Raw genomic sequence first — 21,546 nt, 5'->3', positions numbered from 1 at the left:
CTGTTGTCAGGCTGGGAATCCTCGGTAAAAATAAAATCTGTTTCAGTTTCACTTCTGAACTGTCTTTCTCCTAATAACCAATCACAGGTCTCTGTGTCATACTGCCCCAGCCAATGACTGCCCTCTATTTAAGCCCCTCCTCTGGCAGCCATCGTCAGATTTTTACCGCACCGTGTTGGGAGTCCTCGTGCCTGCTATAGCTCTCAAGCTTTTCCTGCGTTTGCGATTTTTCTTGGAGTTTCTAATTTTTTCAGTCAATCGAGTCTCAAGATCCATCATCTGACTAACGGGGACCCGTTTTTTGGAACTTTCTGTGCCCCTCAAGGGTGATTTTTCGTTGAGTTCCCTTCTTGGAGGATTCCAGAAGATTCTTGAAGGCCTATGCCGATGGGCACTCTGTACCTCTACTGCCTGCATACCGACCGGACGCTCGTGGAGGCCGCCTGTGCGTTCTGCAAGGATATGGCTTAACAAGTGGCTCATCGGGTGAGCCCCGGTCACCCAGCCGCAAGAAGGAATCCGAGCGGTCTTCTAAGACCTTTGAGGGCGCTCCGGCGACCCAACAGAAGGCAAAGCACAGCGAGTCCACAGGCACCGGGAACACCGTTGGGTCAGGCTCCTCAACTGGTGTAGCTTCTCCGGCACCTTTGAACACGAGCCAACAGTCCGGCTCGGCGAAGAAGAGTAAGTCGGAGCACTTGGGTAAACTTCTGGAGAAGTCCCAGTCGGCTCCAACGGAGAAGGCCAAAGGGGAGCGTGGCGCTGACCTCGGCTCCCCCTGGTGAAGGCCCAGGTGGCAAAGGCCGTTGATGCAGGTTCACAGGAAACTGCCTCCAGAGCGGACTTTCCCTGCAGGCCAGGAGGGAATCACCTTTTCTGCCCGTAGAGAAGACACCGGTGAAGACTATGCCGGTCATCTCCCCAAGACAGTCTCCTCTGATTGAGAAGGGGGGGCGAGCACGGTAGTTCTGCAGGGCACATACATCTCCGAGGAGGAGGAGCTTGCTGTTCTTACAACCTTTTTGGATGAAAAGGTTGTTGAGGTCAGGTCCACAAGGCAGATGTGGAGAGTGGCGAAGACACAGACTAGGTGGAGCCCGGGCAGTCAGGAGCCAAAGGACGCTAAGCCAATGCCACCGTCCCCACCGCAGCAGCCACCACCGCCTACAGCGGCCATTTCGATGTACTTCCTTCAGGCTTTGCACACCCTGTGCTCCGATTCGGACCAGGGTGCCCCTGTCGCCAGCGGGTAAACCCCACGGCACTGCGGCCGTCGGGAGAACCCCTGCACAAGAAGAGTTCACCCTCCACCTCCTTCCCATCCATCGCCTCCCTCTCCACCGAGGGACGTGATAGAGCCGGATAAGGCGACGACAGGCACGGGTACGGACGACTACAGAGTGGATCTCCGTTCCTGGCCACCCAGAGCCTTGCCGCCCGACGAGATTGGCTTGTTTCATGCCATGATCTTCAGGGCCTCGGAGGTGTTCCAACTGGCTCCCGCGAGAAGGGCTTCCTGTACCAGCGCAGGGAAGCTAAGAGGAAGACAGTGCTGTCTATACCGCTGTTTGACAACATTTGGGACGAGGGACTGTCCCTCATGAAGAACCCGTGCTCTGCCCCGGTGAAGAGGTGCCGGTACGAGGAAAAAGTACAGTACAGTACAGTGCGTTGTCGTCACCAGTACAGTACAGTGCGTTGTCGTCACCAAGGTCCCCAAGGCGCCTTTGATGTCCAAGCAGTATTGAACAGACGGTGGTGTCGGGCCCCCACCCGTGCACCCCGGTGCGAGACTGCCTAGTGAACTTCGTCAGTGTGTGGAAGACCATCTCCACCAACCGTTGGGTGCTGGACACTCTCGCCAACGGACACACCCTGGAATTTCAACAGAAGTGTCCCCGAATACCACCAGTGGCCCAAAGAGGCTCTGGAGAGTATTTCAGGTACATTCTCGTGGAAAAGAAGGCTGGAGGCCCATCCTCTATCTACATCGACCAAATAAATGCATAAAGTCCCAGAAATTCTGGATGGTCACTCTTCAGCACATGGTCGGACAGCTGGAAGAGGTGGACTTCCTGTCGTCACTGTACTTGGAGGATGCATACTTCCACATCCACAAGGGGCACCGCAAGTTTCTGCGCTTAGGGAAGCAATATCAATTCAAGGCGCTTCCCTTCGTATTGAAGTCGGCGCCAAGGGTTTTCACTAAGTGCCTGGCTTGCGCAGCTGCGGGGGGAATTCACATCTACCCTTACTGGACGACTGGCTCATCCGTGCCAGTTCAAAGGACATCGCCGTCGACTACACAGTGAGGACCGTTCGCCTACTGACGGATCTGGGGTTCCTGGTGAACTATGCAAAGTCCTGCTTGACTCATCGCAGGACACGCTTTTTCTGGGATCCTGACTCGACAGTGTCGTGCCTGGCGTCTCCGTCGGAGGAGGATAGCAGCCATCTTGGCCAAGATATGGCTGTTGGCCCTGGAGGTCGTCAGTGAGGTCAATCAAGTCTCTGCTCAGCATGATGTCGTCATGCATCCACCTCATCTGTCTATGCAGGCTACGGGTGCGTCCGCTAAAGGAGTTCCTCGACGCCCTTTGGAGTCGGGAAGCTTCCAGGGCAAAATCACACTTGACAATAGCTTCCGTCAAGCGATGCAGTTGGTGGGAAGTTCACGTACATCTGTCCGGAGGCCGGATTTCCAGAACCCCACCGCACCAGGAGACAGTCACAACGGACGGATGGGAGCTTGCACTGGAAGTCTAATTGCAAGACGCCTGTGGCTACCGGAGGAGAAATTGTTGCACATCAACGTGTTGGAGCGGCAGGCTTTGTTTTGGGGCCTTGTACAGGGGTTCACGGACAGCACCACCAAAATGTTTTACATCAGGAAGCAGGAGGGCACCAGATTACCCCCCCCCCCCCCCAACCCCCCGGTGCTCTCCAAAGAAGCGCTGGACCTATGGCACTGGGCCGTCGCCTAGGGGATGTTACTCATCCCGTTTCATCTGGCAGGAGTGAAGAACACTGTCACTGACTCTCTCGGCAGGGAGATGCATGTGAGAACTTCGGCAGGACCAAGTGAATCACCTGTTCAGCAGATGGGGGTAATCCCCAGATTGAATTATTTGCGACAGTGATAAACACCAGGTTCGCCAGCAGGTTTCCCCAGCCGGGGAGCATGGAGGACGCATTCGGATTCACCTGGGATGGTCTATTTCTGTATGCGTTCCCTCCTTTGCTGTTGCTGCTTCGACTAGTCAATCAACTCAGACGGTCCCGGTGGCGGATTATCCTTGTCGCACTGGCATGGCCGAGGCAGATCTGGTACCCAGACCTTCTGGACATGTCCGCGTCCCCTCCAGTCAAGCTTCCAGTGGTCGCAGATATTCTCGCCAGGGAAGGAGGTGCAATTCCGCTTCCCTGGCGAGAATTGCACCTCTCCACGGAGGTTGTGAGCTCTCAGCGGACTGCAAGGTGGTACTTGCCAAAGCCAGAGCATCGTCTACTTTTATATGCTAAAATGGAAGATGTTCGCTGTTTGGTGCCATACACAGAACATCGACCCTCTACCAGTCACGGCTCCGCAGGTGCTACCGTATTTGCTGTTGTCAGGCTGGGAATCCTCGGTAAAGGAAAAAATCAGTTTCAGTTTCGTTTCTGAACTGTCTTTCTCCTAATAACCAATCTCTGGTCTCTGAGGTCATACTGCCCTCTACCTAAGCCCCTCCTCTGGCAGCCATCGTCAGATTTTTACAGCACGTTCAAGTGTTGGGAGTCCTCGTGCTATTGCTCTCAAGCCTTTATCGCGTTTCGCGTGTTTTTTTTTTTTTATAAGAGTTTTCTCTTTTTCGGGTCAGATTGAGCCTTAAGCTCCAAAGATTCGTCATCCGATTAACGGAGACCAGTTTTCGGAAGCTTCAACGCCCCACAAGGGCGATTTTTTTTTTTTTTTTTTTTTTTTTTTTTTTTTTTTTTTTTTTTTTTTTTTTTTTTTTTTTTTTTTCCGTCGAACTTCACAAGAAGATTCTTGAGGCCTACATCAGGTGGACATGGCTGAAGATAAGGGAGACTCGATGCCTCTGTTCAGGATCTGCCCAGGTTGCGGACTACGGAACATTTTCCTGGAGGATGGGCACTCCTGGTGCCTTTACTGCCTACACTCGGACAAATCGCACGTGGCAGAGGCCTGTGCGTTCTGCAAGGACATGTCCTCCCGCACCATGAAGGACTGTCGCAAGCGGCTCGCTGAGTGGCTGGAGACAAAAGAACCCGGTGGCAGGTGAGCCCCGGCAACATTCTTCGCCCAAGAGGAAATGAGTGCTCTTCTAAGACCTTTGAGGGCACTCTGGTGACAGGGGCCCAACAGAAAGCAAAGCACCACAAGTCTGCAGGCACCGGGAGCGCCGTTGGTACGGTTCCGCGATATGACGTATGGCACCCCTTTTTCTAATTAGGAACTACTATTGTCTTGTCCATATATTTTTGTGGTTTTCTCTACATTGTTAAATGTGGCCATAGCCTCTGACCACCAGCCGGGTGACCCTCTTCAGCCGACTTGAGGTTCAGACAGCTTGGCAACATGAAGTTAATACTGACTGAATTTTCAGTCTGGTTTTATATTGGCACTTTGTTTCACTATGCACTTTATTCTACAACAATATGCTGCTATTTAGAGATGAGCTCGTAACAAAATTTAAAATTTAATATGTATGTTTTAAACAAATGAAATTTAAATAAAATATTCATGTTTTTCAATTATTGTTTGGTTTATATGACCTGATCTGTGATTCCGAATTTCGGGGGCCCCCTCTCCCCAACTCATTGCCGGTCACCACTTTAACTTGAATTTTGTTTCCTCTGACACACTTTGTTCACTACGGTTCCGCGATAGCCAGGCTGGGCGCAGCATCGCCGATGCCGTCAACCACAAGCCAACGCTCAGGCTCAGCGAAGAAAAAGTCAAGAGCACCTGGGTAAGCTTCTGGAGAAGGCCCGATCGACTCTGACGGAGAAAGCAAAGGGGGGAACAAGGTGCTGACCCTCCCCCCACAGTGAAGTCCTCAGACGCGCCCAAGGTCGTGAAGGCTCAGGTTCACCAGGCGAAAGCGTCTATTGAGGGAGTGGTGGCGTCCCTGGCGAAGGCCGCGGATGCGGGTTCCCAGTAGACATTCACCAAGACGAGTTTCCCTGCCCGCCCGGAGGGAATCCTTTTTGCCCATTGAGAAGGCGATGCCGATCATCTCCCTAAGACCGTTGCCCCTAGCCGAGAAGAATGGGGGGGTGCAGTGGTCCAGCTGGACAGAGATCTCTTCAGAGTAGGAGCTTTCAAGCCTGACAACAGTGCCTGAGAAGAAGGGCGGCGAGGCCAGGTCCTAAGAGGGACCCTGACGAGGCAGATGGGGAGAGCAACGAGGGAACCGACAAACGACAGGGTGGTGAGGAACCAGACCCCATGTCGGACATCCTACAAGCTCTGCACATCCTGTGCACTGCCCACGCCTCCAACGGGCGATCCGGCATCTGAACCTTCAGAGGATCCACCAACTAAGAGGAGACGAGTCCATCCTCCACGTACCCTGCCTCCCCCTCCATCCCCTTCGCCGAGGGACGAGCCGGATACGGCGATGACTGGTACAGATGGCGGCAGCGACAACGCAACAGATCCCGTTGCGGGTACCCGGGGCTTCTACCCCCGACAAGATCGGTTCCTTACACGCCATGATCTTACTAGGGCCTCAGAGCTGTTTCAGCTCAACCCAAGGAAAAGGGATAACGACTAGAGGCCAAGAGGAAAACCGTGCTCTAGATCCCACGGTTGGATGACATTTGGGACGAAGGGCTGTCCCTCCTGAAGGACCCGTCCTCGACCCCCGCGAAGAGAGACTGGTACGAGAAGAAATACCAGGTTCCAGACTCTGCACCGGGTGTCACAGAGCACCGCCGTCCCTGGACTCTCGGCGGCTGGAAGGAAGAAATCTGCATCGTCTTCCACGTCCCCACCGGACGGCGAGGGAAAGAAGCTAGACGCATGGGACAGGTCATGGCAGTGACTACCATTAAGGCGGCCAATGCTCTCTCCATCATGGCCCGCTACGACAGGGAGCTGTGGTTTAAAATCGCCCCTCTCCTGGACTTCCTCCCAGACAAGAGGGCGGAGGCCTTTGAAATCCTACAAGAAGGCGAGGTGACATCGGACCATGCCATCATGGTGACAATGGACATCGCTGACACCCGGTTCAGCCAGATGGGCAGCAGCGTTTGCCTTCGGCGTGGTTGGCTAAAGGCCACGAACTTCCGTTAGGACGTCCAGACGAGGGTATTAATTGGACATGCCCTTCGACGGAGACAACTTGTTCGGCAAGATGGTGGACGAGTCACTGCAGGCCATCAAGGCAGATATCAAGACGGCACGTGCCTTGGGCACACTTCAGCAGCAACGGCTGTCCTTTTGGGCTTCCGGAGGCAGGTCACAGGGTGCCTCCAAAGGATTTGGTGGCCGATTTTCTTCATACCGTCAAGCGGCACGTTCTCCGTCCCAGGAAGCCTACATAGGCCATAGCAAGGCCGGAGTAAATCGTCGTCGCCAATGTGGTACGCCCTCTGCGAAGCAGGACTGGACCGGCCGTGATGTCTGGCCCCCACACGAGCACCCCGGTGGGAGGCCGGCTGGCGAACTTCGGCGTGTGGAAGTCCATCTCCACCAACCTTTGGGTGCTGGGTGCCCTGGCCCACGGACACACCCTAGAGTTCCAAAGGAAGTGTCCCCGTTTTCCACCTGTGGCCAGGAAAGAAAACCAAGTTACACAACTGCTTCTATGCGATGCTGAAAAAGGGCGCGATGGAACTCGCCCCGAGGAGGCTCCGGGGCTCCACGTATACTCACGGTACTTCCTCGTGCGAAAGAAGACCGGCGGTTAATGACCCATTCTAGATCTCCGCCGCCTCAACAAATAAAGTCCCAGAAGTTCTGGATGGTCACCCTTCAGTACGTGCTGGGAGACTTCCTGTCGTTGCTGGACTAAGAGGATGCTTATTTCCCCATTCACAAGGAACATCAAAGGTTTCTGCGCTTAATGATCCAAGGACAGCACTATCAATTCAAGGCCCTTCCCTTCATTTTGAAGTCTGCCCCAAGGGTCTTCAAGTGTCTGGCACCGGTGACAGCGCGGCTGCACCTGCAGGGGATCCACATTTACGACTATCTGGACGATTTGCAAATCCGAGCAAAGTCAAGGGAACTCACTGTCGAACACACATCCAGGACCGTCCGCCTGCTCATGGAACTGGGGTTCTCGATAAACTATGCAAAATCCTGCTTGGTTCCATCGCAGGACGCTCGGTTCCTGGGGTCCAGGCTCAACACAGTGGCGCGCCTGGCCGCACCGTCGGCGGCCAGGATAAAAGCCATGCTGGGCAAGGTACAACGGCTGTTGACCATGGAAGTTGCCAGGGTGAGGTCCATAAAGTCCCTGCTCGCCATGTCGTCATGAATCTCCCTCTTTCGGCTTTGCCACCAACACCACCACGATGTTCTACATTGGGAACCAGGGGGGCACCAGATCCCCGGCACTCCAAGGAAGCGCAGGATCTGTGGCACTAGGCCGTCGCCCAGTGGAGGTACCTGGTACCCTTTCATCTGGCAGGAGTGAAGAACACTCTTGCCGACTCACTCAGCAGGGAGCTGAGATCTTGCCACGAGTGGGAGCTGCGACAGGATCAAGTGGATCTGCTGTTTTTCGACGATGGGGCAATCCCCAGATCGACCTGTTTGCGACAGCGAGGACACAAAGTGCCGGAGGTTCGCCAGCAGACTTCCCCAGCCGGGGAGCATGGGGGGGGGGAGGGTGTGTTCTTTCCCCTGGGACGGCCTGTTCCTCTATGCGTTTCCTCCATTGCTTCTGCGACATCTCAGACGGTCCCGGTGCAGGATGATCCTTGTCGCACCAGCGTGGCCGAGGCAGATATGGTTCCCGGACCTTCTGGACATGTCGCCGTCCCCTCCAGTCAAGCCTCGGCAGACGCAGATTTTTTTCTCCAGGGAAAGAGGCGCGATTCTGCACCACGACCCAGGGTCGCTGAAGCTGCAGGCCTGGCTCCTGCAGCGCTAGAGTTTGGAGGGTACGAGATCCCGGCGGACTGCAAGGATGTGCTTGCCAAGGCCAGGGCTTCGTGGACTCTTAAGTGCTACGGACATAAATGGAGGAGGTGCACCGTCTGGTGCTGTGCACAGAAGATAAACCCTCTACGGATTACGGCCCCTCAAGTACTGCATACTTGCTGTCGCTGGCCAAGGCGGGGCTGGCGCATGCCTCCATCAAAATTCATCTGGCGGCTATCTCCCGCTATACCAGAACTCTGGGGCTGTGGTCGCATCGCCTGGTTAAGGAGTTCATGAAAGGACTTTTCCGTTTGTTCCCGCCGGTGAAGGCTCCGGCCCTGGCGTGGGAGCTCAGTGTGGTGCTGACTAGGCTCATAGGTCCCCCGTTCGAGCCTCTGCATTCGGCGCCTCTGAAATTCCTATCGTGGAAGACAGCGTTTCTTGTGTCCCATCACCTCTACACGAGTGGGAGAGATCCAGGCCCTCTCCTGTAAGTCTCCGTACTTGACATTCCACGAAACGAGGGTTGTGGTGAGGATGCACCCCTCTATGTTCAAGGTGCCGTCAGACTTCCATCTCAACGAGCCCTTGGTGTTGCCTTTTTTCTTCCCTTCGTCGCTGGCTGAGAGGACTTTGCACTCGCTGGATGTGGCTAGAGCGCGGACCGCACAAAGACTTTTCGGAAGACATCACAGCTGTCTCTGTGAACCTAGTGAAGGCCCTCTCAAAGGCTTCCATTTCCAGGTGGCTCTCCAGGTGCATCACCCATTGTCATCGGTTGGCAAACCGACCGTTTCCTGGCCGTCCGAGCCCATTCGACCAGAGCGATCGCTGCAACTACGGCGTCATGTCTGGTGTGCGCCTGCTGGATATCTGTAGGGCTGCTATATGGAGGTCAACACACCCCTTCACGAGATTCTACTGCGTCGACTGGGATTCCAGGGAGGCGTCCAGAGTCGGCTAAGCAGTGCTGCGCAACCTGTTCGCTTGAAGGTGAGCCTGATGAGGAGGTAAGAGATGCTTAATGTTGAGCCTTGCCACCTCCCGTGGTTGCATGTGTACTGCTATGTATTCTTTATTTACGAGCATGAGAATCCATGCCAGACCCCATGCTAGAGAAGGAACAAGTTACTTAGCTTTAACTGTTGTTCTCCAGCATGGGTCTGGCATGGATCCACATGCGAACCCTCCCGCCTACCCCTCTGCGGCTCTTCTCTTGGTCCTACTGCCACTTTACGTGCTATCAAATCTGAAGATGGCTGCCAGATAAGGGGCTTGGGAAGAGGGCAGTCATTGGCTGGGGGCAGTATGACCCAGAGACCAGTGATTGGGTATTTGTAGAAAGACAGTTCAGAAACTAAACTTTTTTTTTTTTTTGATTTACTGAGGATTCCTAGCCTGACGACTGGGGATATTCATGAGCATGTGAATCCATGCTGGAGAACAGCAGTTACAGGTAATTAACTTGTGCCTTATCTTCTGCTTTTGGTGAAGGCGGGTCTGGCATTGTTATCGATCAAGGTCCACTTGGCTACCATCTCCAGGTTCAAGAGGCAGCGCAACTTTATGCCTCTGTTCAGTGACATATTGATTTTCCTCAAGGGCCTTTTCAGGACGTTTCCCCCGAAGAAGTTGTTTTCTCCGGTCTGGAGTTTCAACTTGGTGCCCTCGGCCCACCTTTCTTTTCCCAAGGCTACCAGTCTGGTGGAGAAGGCGTTGCATTCCGTGCATGTCAAGAGGGCTTTGGAGTTTTATCTGGACAGGACTCAGTCCTTCAGGGCATTGAAACAACTTTGTGGCTTTCGGTCCCTCCAACAAGGGGAAGCCGATTTCAAGCAAGGCCTCTCCCGTTGGCTTTTTCGTGGCAGAAGGAAATCGTAGACGATAGCCAACAAGCCTTTACAGTCGACTCCTAGTGCCCACTCTACGAGGACAACAGAGTTGGTAGCATTGTGGGCCGGTAAACCGCTCAGTGATATTTGCCAAGCAGCAACATGACATGGCCTGTGCCGCACACCTTCACTAGTCACTACTGTCTGAGTCTGCAACATGCTGAGTGCGTGCAAGTGCGACGTGCGGTGCTGCAGCGCCTGTTCCAGTAAGGGAAGCCCTGCAGCTTCCGGGGTTTGGTTGTACTAATGTGTTCGGGGTTAGAAATGACTGTAAATGGAGATAGTGTCTGTTGATGGGGTCATGCTGCCTGTGACATTGGTCTTGTTTACCTGTATGCACCTCCAGGTTCTCTTACTGCTACATAGTCTATTCACAGCATGTGAATCCATGAAAGATCCAATGCTGAAGAAGGGAGTAGTTTCTTACCTGTAACTCCATTTCTCCAGTGTTGGTATCTTTCATGGATTCACATGGGTCCTCCGGACTCCAACCTCCCCCAGCCCCACCCCCACCCCCCCCACCCCCACCCACCCTTCCCCTTTCAGGCAAACCTACTTTGAAATGGATTGTGTCCTCCCACGTATTCCTCATCTTTGTTATTCGTATCCTCAGCTTTGCTGCTTCGGAAAAACAAATCTGCACACCAGAGGGCGCTGTGCTCGATTTAGCAGCATCTATGTCCCTCGAGGGCTGCCATCGGGTGTCGACGTCAGCAGTACAAATAGCCCGAGCCGCACCCGTTGGCTTAAGTTCCGTTTTTCCATAAGCTTTGCTTCGAGTGTTGAACGACGCACTTCAGCTTTGTCAAATGTCTTCTTCCGACCCTGCGACCCCAAGGTCTGGTTTAACTGCGGGCGAAGATGTCCATTACTGGTTTAAACCTGCAAAGCAGTGTGTCAAACGGGCGCGTTGCTCTCGATCCGACGAGAAATCGTCGAGGGTATCGTCTCGTACGTAGTCCTCCTCCGATACCTCAGAAAAAGAGCAAATCGTCGACAGGGTCACACCTGTCGACTCTTTGTCGAAGGTAGCGTCAAGCAAAACGGCGCTATTTCTGAGACCTTTGTCAACACCCTTGTCTAAGGTTTCATCGGCTCCATTGTCGAGGGTGCCATCAAAGCCTTTGTCGAAGTCTGTGTCAACGCCATTAGCGTCATGGACCTCCATTTTCGAAACCAGTGTCGGCGCCTTGACGGTCACTTCAACAGTTTTGAGGCCTCTGCCCAGTCCAGAAAAGGCTTTTAAACCTACGCCGAAGAGACTTTCAAGTCAATGGCCTCACTTTATGAGGAGGAGCAAGCCTTTGGCTTGCCTTATGGTACGCTGAATGCTCCTGAAGAACTTAGTAATCAGGAATCAAAGATTACTGATCTTTACGATTGCCTCCAGTCGGATAGTGGTGTAGATACTTCGCCTGAGCTGGAATTATGCAGGCCTGATCCAGCTAAACATGCAGATTCTGCATAGAGGTCTCTCATGAAAGTCATGGAGTACATGGGCTGGAGCAGGAATTCTCCCACCTATGAGTAAGACAAAATGACGGATATACTAAATCAAGGCCGTGAGAATGACCCAGTATTACCTTTTCATGCAGCCCTTCAGAGGAAGGTCATGGCAAACTGGGAAACTCCAGAGTCTGGACCTGCTGTAAACCGGAACTTTGCCTGAAAATGTAGGCCTTCTAGTATTGATCCGGACTATTTGACCAAGCACCCTACGCCTGAAAGCTTGCTGGTTCAAGCGGCAACATCGACCAGGCAGTCTGCTTACCATTCTATTTCCCCCAGATGGGGACGACAAGAGGTTTGATGCCTGTGCTCGAAAGATTTTCTCATCGGCCAGTATGGCCTTGAAGTCGGCCAATGTTACTTGTACTCTTTCGAGGTTTACTTGCACCCTGTGGGAATGTATTAGCATGGCAGCTGATCACATTCCGGAAGGCGAGGAGCGAGACTGCTTCCTGGCTATAGTCAAGGATGGAAAGGAGGCAATGGGGGGGAGGGGGTATCTCCAGTCCAGTCTGGACACTGTTGACAGTATCAGCAGGTCTCTCGCACCGTACTACACAGGTTTGCATGGTTGAGGAATTCTGGCTTTGCATCGGATGTGCAGACCAGGTGTCAACCTCAACAACACTATTCAGGCTCCTCTTCCTGGAAGGGGCGTCCTTTTCGTTTCTAGTCCTCATTTGGAAATGGAGGACAGGCTGGACAAAGGGGACAGAAAAGATTCCCTCATGGTGGACGAGGAAGGGGTGATCAGCCCCAGCAGTGGTGTCCTTTGAGACCTTGACCCACAAGACCCCGGTGGGAGGCAGATTCTCTCAGCAGCTGAACGAATGGCAGGGCCTTACTTCAGATAATTGGGCACTGGAAACAGTAGCCCAGGGTTACTGCCTTCCTTTTCAAAGAAGGCCTCAATCATCCAACGGGACCCAGTGTCAAAATTCCGGATCCAAATTCCGACAACCATAAAATCCTTGCATGAATAGGGGTACTTGGAGAAAATTGGTTTATTGGCATTCCGACCTCTGCATTCAGACCATCATTGATATCTGGGCCCTGCTCCCAGGTGTCTCCCCCTGGGGGTTTGGTCTACTATTTTATGTTCCCCGATGCCTCATGACACTGACAGAAATGTTTTGAATTGGAGAGAATATACTACTATGCAGGATTAAGTCTATTGTGGGTGTTCTGGAATGGGCCGTAATGAGGTCATCAGATGGGTAGCCACGTAAGAGTGGAGGGTCGTGGACTGGTGGGCACTGGTTTGACTGGGTGGAGTTTGAGAGGGCATGGGCAATTTTGTGGAGATGGATGGGCATGTGTACTGCTGCTTGCTTCGATTTCACGCTCTGCGGAGAGCACATTCTGGGGGAATTGATGCTAAGCAATTGCAACAACAAATTATTGGACTTTCCGCAAGAACAAGGCTCGCGCAGAGCTGGCAAAAGGGGGTGGCGGTGTCTTAGGCTCTCTGTGCAAGGCGCTGGGGATGGGAGAGCGGAGTTTTGCAGAGGGATGATTTTTGGGCCTAGTGAAAAGATGCCATCTGTCAATGCAAAATGGCGTCTGTTTGGGCCTGTAAGCAGTTTTCTTCATATAGAGCTCATATCAAAAGGGGATGTGCTGTGGGGTGCCCCCCCCCCCCCTTGGCATATACGTCATCTATTTACTGCAGAAAGTGCTAGGGGGTTGAGATTGGACAATTTCCTTCACAACAAAGCCTAAGGGAGGAAGTCCTTTGCGGGTCTTCCTTGTCGATTCTGAAACGGGGTTAGCACAGCTGCAGGGGTTCACCCAGCACTTCGCGGTCCAGAAGGATGCTGCTGGCTTCGTCCTGTCTTCTGCTTTTGATGTTGCCCTCCAGTGATCGACTGTGCTTCTACTCCCAAAAACCTCGCTTTTTATGCAAGCTCCCGTTAATTCACATCCCTATGCTGTAAATCGCACAGCCAACCAGCCAATTGGTTTCACTCTGGCAAACCTAGAGACCAAGGAGAGGGAAGTTACGTGAACCTCCTTCATTTCCTGTGTTTCCAGACACACTGGAGCCTGGGCGGGCTTCAGGGCTGAAGCCCGCCAAAGGCAAAACACACAAAGGACTCAAACCTGCTGCAAACTGAGTAAATAAAGCCAGAAGAAACTAACAGGAAATGGTGAAAAAAGATGGGTGCCATTTTGTGAAAATGGTCACCCTTGGGTGCTGTACTGCAGCTGAGATATCAGCCTGCAGATACATATTAGGTAGTGAAACAGAAACGACCGCAACCAGCCATACATACAAGTGAGTTAGTGTAACAAAATGTTACATGAGGAAAGGGTTAAAGCAGTTACTCTGTAACCCCAGCACTCCACATAGGGTGGTGTTTGCTGGACCCATAATGTAAGTAAGACGGGGGGCGGGCGGGGCGGGAGGGGTCATCTTCCTAGTCCTGGGAACAGTAGTTCAACCAAGAACATTAAGAGACGTCCAAGAGACTTCTCGGTGGCACTGCACAAAAGGTGTTGTCACAATGCAAAAATCCATAAAACAGTAAGTAACGCAGTCAGTAACACATGAGTAAAAGGTCCTACTCAAGAGTAAAAATGTGAAAGCCCCAAGTCCAGCAAAAGAGCTGGCGGTCTCGAAGATTAAAGGTAATTGGCACAGAAATGAAAATTCTCCTTTATACTCTGCCTAGCGTATTTTTAATGTAATACTCTGACAACTTTTGGCACATACTGCCTATTGTTGCCCTTGGGGCTGCCCTTTTAATTTTCTGACCAAGTGCTTGCGGACCAACGGTCACCGGACTCTGTGGTATCGACAGCAGCCAAGAAGAAGTCTTCGGTCTCCACCTCTTCGGCGGTCTCCGCCCCTCGGACAGTGAGGGGAAGAAGTTTGATGCCATGGGACGAGTAATCGCATCGGCGGCGACTACCATCCAGGCCGCCAACACTTGCCATTGTGGCACGTTTTGACCGGTAGCTGTGGTTCAAGATCGCTCCCATCCTGGACTTCCTTCCCGACAACAAGAGGTCGGAAGCTTTGGAGATTCTGCAGGAAGGCGAGGTGGTGTCGGGCCAATCCGTCAGGGTTGCCACAGACATCGCCGACATGGGGTTCCGTCAAATGGGCAACAGCGTTTTTGTTCGGTGGGGCTGGCTTAGGGCCACCAATTTTCACCAGGACGTTCAGTCGAGGGTGTTGGGACATGCCCTTTGATGGGGACAATTTGTTCAGGAAGGCCGTAGATGAGTCTCTTCAAGCCATCAAGACGGACACGGAGACGGCTCGTGCCTTGGGCATGCTTCAACGGCACCTCCGGCAGAAAATCCCAAGGGTTAGAGTGGAGGTGCCAAGTCTTACCATCAACCCTCCCGCTCTTCGGCCCAGAAGAACAGGTGCCATACCAAGTCTGGAGGAGGACTTCCCCAAGGCGCCACTTTGACGTCGAAGCAGGATTGAACAGGACGTGGCGTTGGGCCCCCACCCGTGCACTCCGGTGGGAGGCCGGCTGGTGAACTTAGTGTGTGGAAGACCATCTCCACCGACCGTTTGGTGCTGCTGGATGCTCTTGCCCATGGACGCACCCTGGAATTTCAATGGAATTGACCCAGAATAACACCGGTGGCCCGGCAGGAAAACCACATCCCTCAACTGCTGCTGGAGGTGCTGGCCATGCTTAGAAAGCGCGCGATGGAGCTTGTCCCAAATAGGCTCCAGAGTGTACTCTCATTACTTCTCGTGAAAGACTGCCGGCTGGAGGCCCATTCTAGAGCTCAGTCTAAACAAGTACATCAGGTCTCAAAAGTTCCGGATGGTGACTCTTCAGCCAGTGTTTGGACAGCTAGAAGAAGGGAACTTCTGTCATCGCTGGATTTGGAGGATGCTTACTTCCACATCCCCAGCCACAAGGGACTTCGCATGATTCTGCGCTTCGTGGTTGAAGGGCAACATTACCAATTCAAGGCCCTTCCCTTCGGATTGAAGTCGGCGCCAAGGGTTTTCACCAAGTGCCTGGCGCCAGTGGCGGTGCAGCTGCGTCTTCAAGGGATCCACGTCTACCCTTACCTGGAAGACTGGCTAATTCGGGCCAACTCAAAGGCCATGGCCATCGGCGAGGACCGTCCGCCTCCTAACTGACCTGTGGTTCTCGGTGAACTATGCAAAGTCCTGCTGGACTCCATCGCAGGACGTGCTGTTTCTGGGATCCCGTCACAACACGGTGTCATGCCTTGCGTCTCAGTTGGAAAGGATATCGGCCATCTTGGGCAAGGTGCAACGTATGTTGGCACTGAAGGTCGCCACGGTGAGGGCCATCAAGTCTCTGTTCGGCATGTCATGCATCTATCTTGTACAACTATGCAGGTTGCGGATGCATCCACTATGGGAAGATTCCAGGACAACGTCAAGCTCAACAAGAGCGTCTGTTGAGCTTCCGCCGATCGATAAAGTGGTGGGGAGTTCCCTCACATATATCCGGAGGTGCGGCTTTTCAGACCCCACCTCACAGGTAACGGTCGCAACGAACGCTTCTCTGGAAAGTTTTCACTCCAGAGGCCTGTGGCTACCAGAGGAGAAGACGTTGCACATCAATGTTCTGAAGCTGCAAGCAGTGTTTTGGGCCCCAAAGTCCTTCCTTCCGTCCCTCAGGGGCATGGTGGTGCAGGTCTTCACAGACAATACCACCATGATGTTTTACATCAGGAAGCAGGGGGGCACCAGATCCCCTGGCGCTCTACAAAGAGGCACAGGACCTATGGCACTGGGCCGTAGCCCAGGGGATGTTCCTTATCCCGTTTCATCTGGCAGGAGACAAGAACACTGTTGCTGACTCTCAGCAGGGAGCTGCGCTCTTGCTGCGAGTGGGAACTTTGGCAGGACCAAGTGGATCACCTGTTCCGCAGATGGGGCAATCCCCAGATTGATCTGTTTGCGGCAGCAACTAACACCAAGTGCCGGAGGTTTGCCAGCAGGTTTCCCCAGCCGGGGAGCATTGGGGGGGGGGGTGCATTCTCATTCCCCTGGGACGGCCTGTCTCTGTATGCGTTCCCTCCGCTGCATCTTCGACTCATCAATCAACTCGAACGGTCCTGGTGCAGGACGATCCTCGTCGCACTGGCGTGGCGGAGGCAGATGTGGTACCCGGACCTTCTCATCGTCCCCTCCAGTCAAGCTTCCAGCGGTCACAGATCTTCACGCCAGGGAAGGAAGCACAATTCTGCATCACAACCCAGGATCGCTGAACCTGAAGGCCTGGCTCCTGCAGCATTAGTTTGGGGGCTAAAATCTCCCAGCAGACTGCAAGGAGGTGCTTGCCAAGGCCAAAGCATCGTCTACTCTTAAATGCTATGGACATAAATGTAAGAGGTTAGCCGTTTGGTGCCGTACTTAGCAGATCGATCCTCTACGAGTCACGGCTTCGCAGGTGCTGCCGTATCAGCTGTTGGCCAAGGCCGGACTGGCTCATGCCTCCAACAAAGTTCATCTGGCGGCTATCTCCCGCTACCCCAGATCTCCGGTCGTCGTTATGGTCACACTGTCTGGTTAAGGAGTTCGTCAAATGACTGTTCCGTTCATTCCCGCCGGTGAAGGCTCCAGCCCTGGCGTGGGAACTCAATGTGGTGCTGACTAGGATCATGGGTCCTCCGTTCGAGCGCATGCGTTTGGCGCCACTGAAATTTGTTGTGGAAAACAGCTTTTCTTGAGGCCATCACCTCCGCACGACGAGTGGGAGAGATCCAGGCCCTCATGTAAAACCACCTTACTTGACGTTCCACGAAACGAGGGCGGTGCTACGGATGCATCCCTCCTTCATGCCCAAGGTGCCATCAGACTTTCATCTAAACAAGCAGTTGGTGTTACATGTGTTTTTTTTCCAATGCCGTCTGAGATGACTTTGCACTCGCTGGATGTGGCTAGAGCGCATAAGTTCTATGCGGACCGCACAAAAAATTTCCGGAAGACATCAGAACTTTTTGTGAACTTTGGCCCTGTGAACCATGGGAAAGCCCTCTCCAAGGCTTCTATTTCCAGGTGGCTCTCCGGCTGCATCACCCACTGTCACCGGTTGGCAAACAGACCGTTGCCCAGCCGTCCAAGCCCAATTGACCAGAGCAATCACTGAAACTCTGGTGTGCCCCTGCTTGACATCTGCAGGGCTGCTACGTGGAGGTGATGCACGTCTTCACAAGAGCCTACTGTGTCGAAAGGGATTCCAGGGAGGAGTCCAGAGTCGGCCAAGCAGTGCTGCGCAACCTGTTCGCTTGAAGGTGAGCCTGGTGAGGAGTTAGAGATGCTTTTGCTGAGCTCGCCACCTCCTGTAGTTGTGCACGTGTACTGCTATGTATTCTTTATTCATGAGCATGTGAATCCATGCCAGACCCCCATGCTGGAGAAGGAACATTTTACTTTCCTAGAACTGTTGTTCTCCTGCATGGGTCTGGCATGGAATCGCATGCGAACCCTCCTGCCTACCCCTCTGCGGCTCTTCTCTTAGTCCTACTGCCACTTTACGTGCTGCCAAATCTGAAGATGGCTGCCTGAGGGGCTTAGGTAGAGGGCGGTCATTGGGTGGGGGCATTATGACCCAGAGAGCAGTGGATTGGTTATTAGGAGAAAGACAGTTCAGAAATGAAACAGATTTCTTTTTTTTTTTCTTTACCTAGGATTCCCAGCCTGACGACCAGGAATATTCATGAGCATGTGAATCCATGCCAGACCCATGCTGGAGAACAACAGTTACAGGGAAGTAGGTAGAGGGCAGTCATTGGCTGGGAGCAGTATTGGTTCTCCATTTTATCTGCATAGGATTACTTACCTGACTTATGTGGCTAATTGATGCATTCTAAGTGAGCATACTAGTGAATGTGTACTCCTCCAGCATGGGGTCTGCCATGGATTCACATGCTCATGAATTTTCCCTGTCATCAGGCCGGGAATCCTCAGTAAAAGAAATGTTTCACATTCAATTACAAACTGTCTTTCTCCTATAAACCAATCACTGAGCTCCGGGGTTATACTGCCATCTCCCTAAGCCCCTCCTCTAGGAGCCATCATCTGATTTTTAACGCACGTCCAAGTGTTGGGATCCTCGTGTTTCGCTCTTACAGGTTTTGTGCGTTTTCACCGCTTTTTTGCTAGGAAATTCCTATTTATGTTCGGTGGAGCCTGTGAGTTCTTTCATCTCTTCTTCCGGCAAACAGGGATTTGTTTGTCAGCGTCTTTCAAAGCCCCTCAAGGGCAGAATAGTCGAGGTTGTGTTTATTTTTTATTTTATTTTTTTTTCTTGGAAGATTCCAGAAAGCCATTAGGCCTACGCCGCATGCCGGACCATGTCGGAGGAGGACGGGGGTTCCCTCTTGAAGCTCTACACCAGCTGTGGTTTGAGGGTTTGAGGAATGTGTTCGTGGAGGACAAGCATTCCCAGTGCCTCTATTGTCTCCACCCGGCGCACAAGGAGGAGAATTGCGAGATCTGTCATGGCTTTACCAAGTGCACCATTAAGGATCAGCACAGCAGATTGGTGGCATGACTCAATGCCAAGGCCTCACCCAGCTGAGGCTTCTAAGTCCTTTGATGGTGCCCCATCCATGGGGGCCCAAGGCAAGCACTGCAAGTCCGTTTCTGTTGGGGTTGCGGGTCCTGCAACGAGCAGGGCGCGTTCATCTTCTCCATCGACCTCCAAATCTAGCCAACGCTCCAGATCTTCGTCGTAGGAGAAATCTGCTATTCCTGGGAAGCTGCAGGAGAAACCGGAGAAGGCCAAGCTGCAGGGTAACTTGTCAGACCTGCCTGTGAAGGCCCAGCTGATCCAGGCTAAATCGTCCTCAACTATTTAGTTGGTGGCGGCCAGCCTTTTGAAGGCGAAAGGGGCTGACCCAGTCCTGGGTGCCCTGATGGCGGGCAGAGTGGCTCTTTCTCCCAGGCGGGAGGCTTCAGCCAAACCAGTGGTAAAGACCCTGGAGAAGAGGATGCCGTCCCCAAGTCTGAGACCTACCCTTCAGGATGCAAAAAAAGGAGGGGGGTGGAGGGGATTTGAAGTTCTCCAGAGCACAGATAGTTCTTCTTATGAAGAGGGCATGGTTTCCATCCACACGATCCGGGAGGGTGTTTGGGACGACGGAAACGTGAAGCAGGATGAGGCCAACGGGGACGGTGGCGCTAGGCCCAGCAAGCCTGCTCCCCTGACACCTCCCAGAGATTTGTCGCAGGACATTCTTTCGACTCTGCACATGCTTGTGTCGGCGATACAGAAGAGGATGCTGACGGCACCAACCGCCCAAGAAAATGAATCAGAACACTATGCCACCTCACCAGCCGCCACACGCGCCCTTTCTCCTAGGGATACGGGGACGGACACGTTGAAGACTGACGCCGGCGGAGGACCCGACCCCACCCCCGCCATCCCCCAGACGAAGTGGGTTCATTCCACGCCTTTGTCGCCTGTGCATTGGAACGCTACCAGCTCACACCTGAGGAGATGGAGGGGTTCCTTTATCAACATCAGGAGCCAAAAAGGAAAACCGTTCTGGCGGTGCCTCTCCTGGATGACGTCTGGGATCTGGGATGAGGCCTGGCGCAGCTAAAACAACCCTGCCTCCGGCCCTGCGAAAAGAGGCTGGAGAAGAAATACTGGGTGCCGGAAGTGTTTGCGGTCACAGCCATCACCAGACTCGGTCTTGGCGGCTGCACGGAAGAAGTCATCAACCCGTCTTCCTCAGCCTCGGTTCACCTGCAAAGCGAAGGGAAGAAGTTGGACGCTGTGGGTAGAAAGGTCATCTACTCAGCGGCTACGATGGTCAAGGCGGCGAAGGCTGTAGCGATCCTGGTCGGGTATGACCGGGAGGTATGATACAAGATGGCCCCGATACCGAGTTCCTCCCCGAGGACAAACTGGACGAGGCGCTAAAGATCCTCCAGGAGGGGAAGGTGTCGTCGGACCTCACCATCGCCATTGCTCTTAACATTGCAGACACAGGGTTCCGCCAAATGGGGAAACGGGGTCTGCCTCCGTCGCTGTGGCTGGTTGAAGGCCACCTACTTTATGCACGAAGTTCAGACGAGGGTCCTGGACATGCCGTTCGACGGGGACAATCTCTTTGGTAAGGCTGTCGATGAATTGCTGCAAGCAATCAAGACCGACAGACTGCCCGTGCCCTGGGCACGCTGTAACAGCACTGTCCGTTTCGTTCCTCAGGAGGGAAGTCTGGCAGATCATCGATTTCAGCTGAGGATCCTCCTTGTACCGCCAACTCTCCCGTTCCTTGACCCAGGAGGCTTACAGCACGCCGTTCCAAGGCCTTTGGAGGTGGCCGCCATCGTCCAGGCTCCCAAGGTGGCGTGCAGGCCTCCAAGCAGGATTGAACCGGCCAAGATGTGTGCCCCTGCACCCCGGTGGGAGGCCAGCTGGCAAACTTCATCAGTTTGTCGGAAAAAATCTTCAACGATCGATGGGTGCTGGACGCCCTCGCCCACAGACACACTTTGGAGTTTCAACAAAGTGTCTACGGATACCATCGATGACTCTGCAGGAACAACGAATCCCTTAGCTGTGACTGGAGTTTGGGGCCATGTTTAGAAAAGGCGATAGAGCTTGTCTCAAAGCGGCTCCGGTGCGGCGAGTGTACTCCAGATATGTGGGGCCAATTACACAAGGATAACGCCTCCTTGCTTTTGGAAAATGCTAATTTTTAACCAGGATAGTTCCACCTCATTGTCTGGGGAATCCCACCTTGATGTCTGAGGAATACTCCATAAGCATGTGGATCTAAATAAGATACCAGTGCTGGAGAACTATACCTGCAGATAAGTAACTTTGACTTGCCCATCATAATGACTACTTTTTTTCTTCCTCCATTTGGCCCTCCCATCCGACCCGCTCCATTGGTGCTGCTGGAGCATGCACAAGTGGGATTCACACACGGCAGAGTTTCTTAGGGCTTATTGGAATCCTCCCTATTTTAAAGTCCTCTGTGCCGCTTCAAACAATACTCTGGTCCAATCTCCTTCATCAGGGCAGCATACTGCAAATATGGTGGCAAGGAAACTAAGGACTAGGGGTATAG

At 53.2% G+C, this 21,546-nt stretch overlaps 1 protein-coding gene across 4 annotated transcripts in view; it reads left to right on the top strand.

Annotated features, from left to right (window-relative positions):
* GHITM (growth hormone inducible transmembrane protein) overlaps positions 1-21,546 on the top strand; it is a 148,451-nt gene that overhangs the window by 86,882 nt on the left and 40,023 nt on the right. The gene's annotated exons all lie outside the window — the stretch shown is intronic.

The sequence above is a fragment of the Ambystoma mexicanum genome, chromosome 8 (genome assembly GCF_040938575.1).
Source record: "Ambystoma mexicanum isolate Mex_15411 chromosome 8, UKY_AmexF1_1, whole genome shotgun sequence".
In the NCBI taxonomy this organism is placed as follows: Eukaryota; Metazoa; Chordata; class Amphibia; order Caudata; family Ambystomatidae; genus Ambystoma; species Ambystoma mexicanum.
Note: the sequence above shows the minus strand (reverse complement) of the source record. Positions and strands in the feature narration are given on the sequence as shown.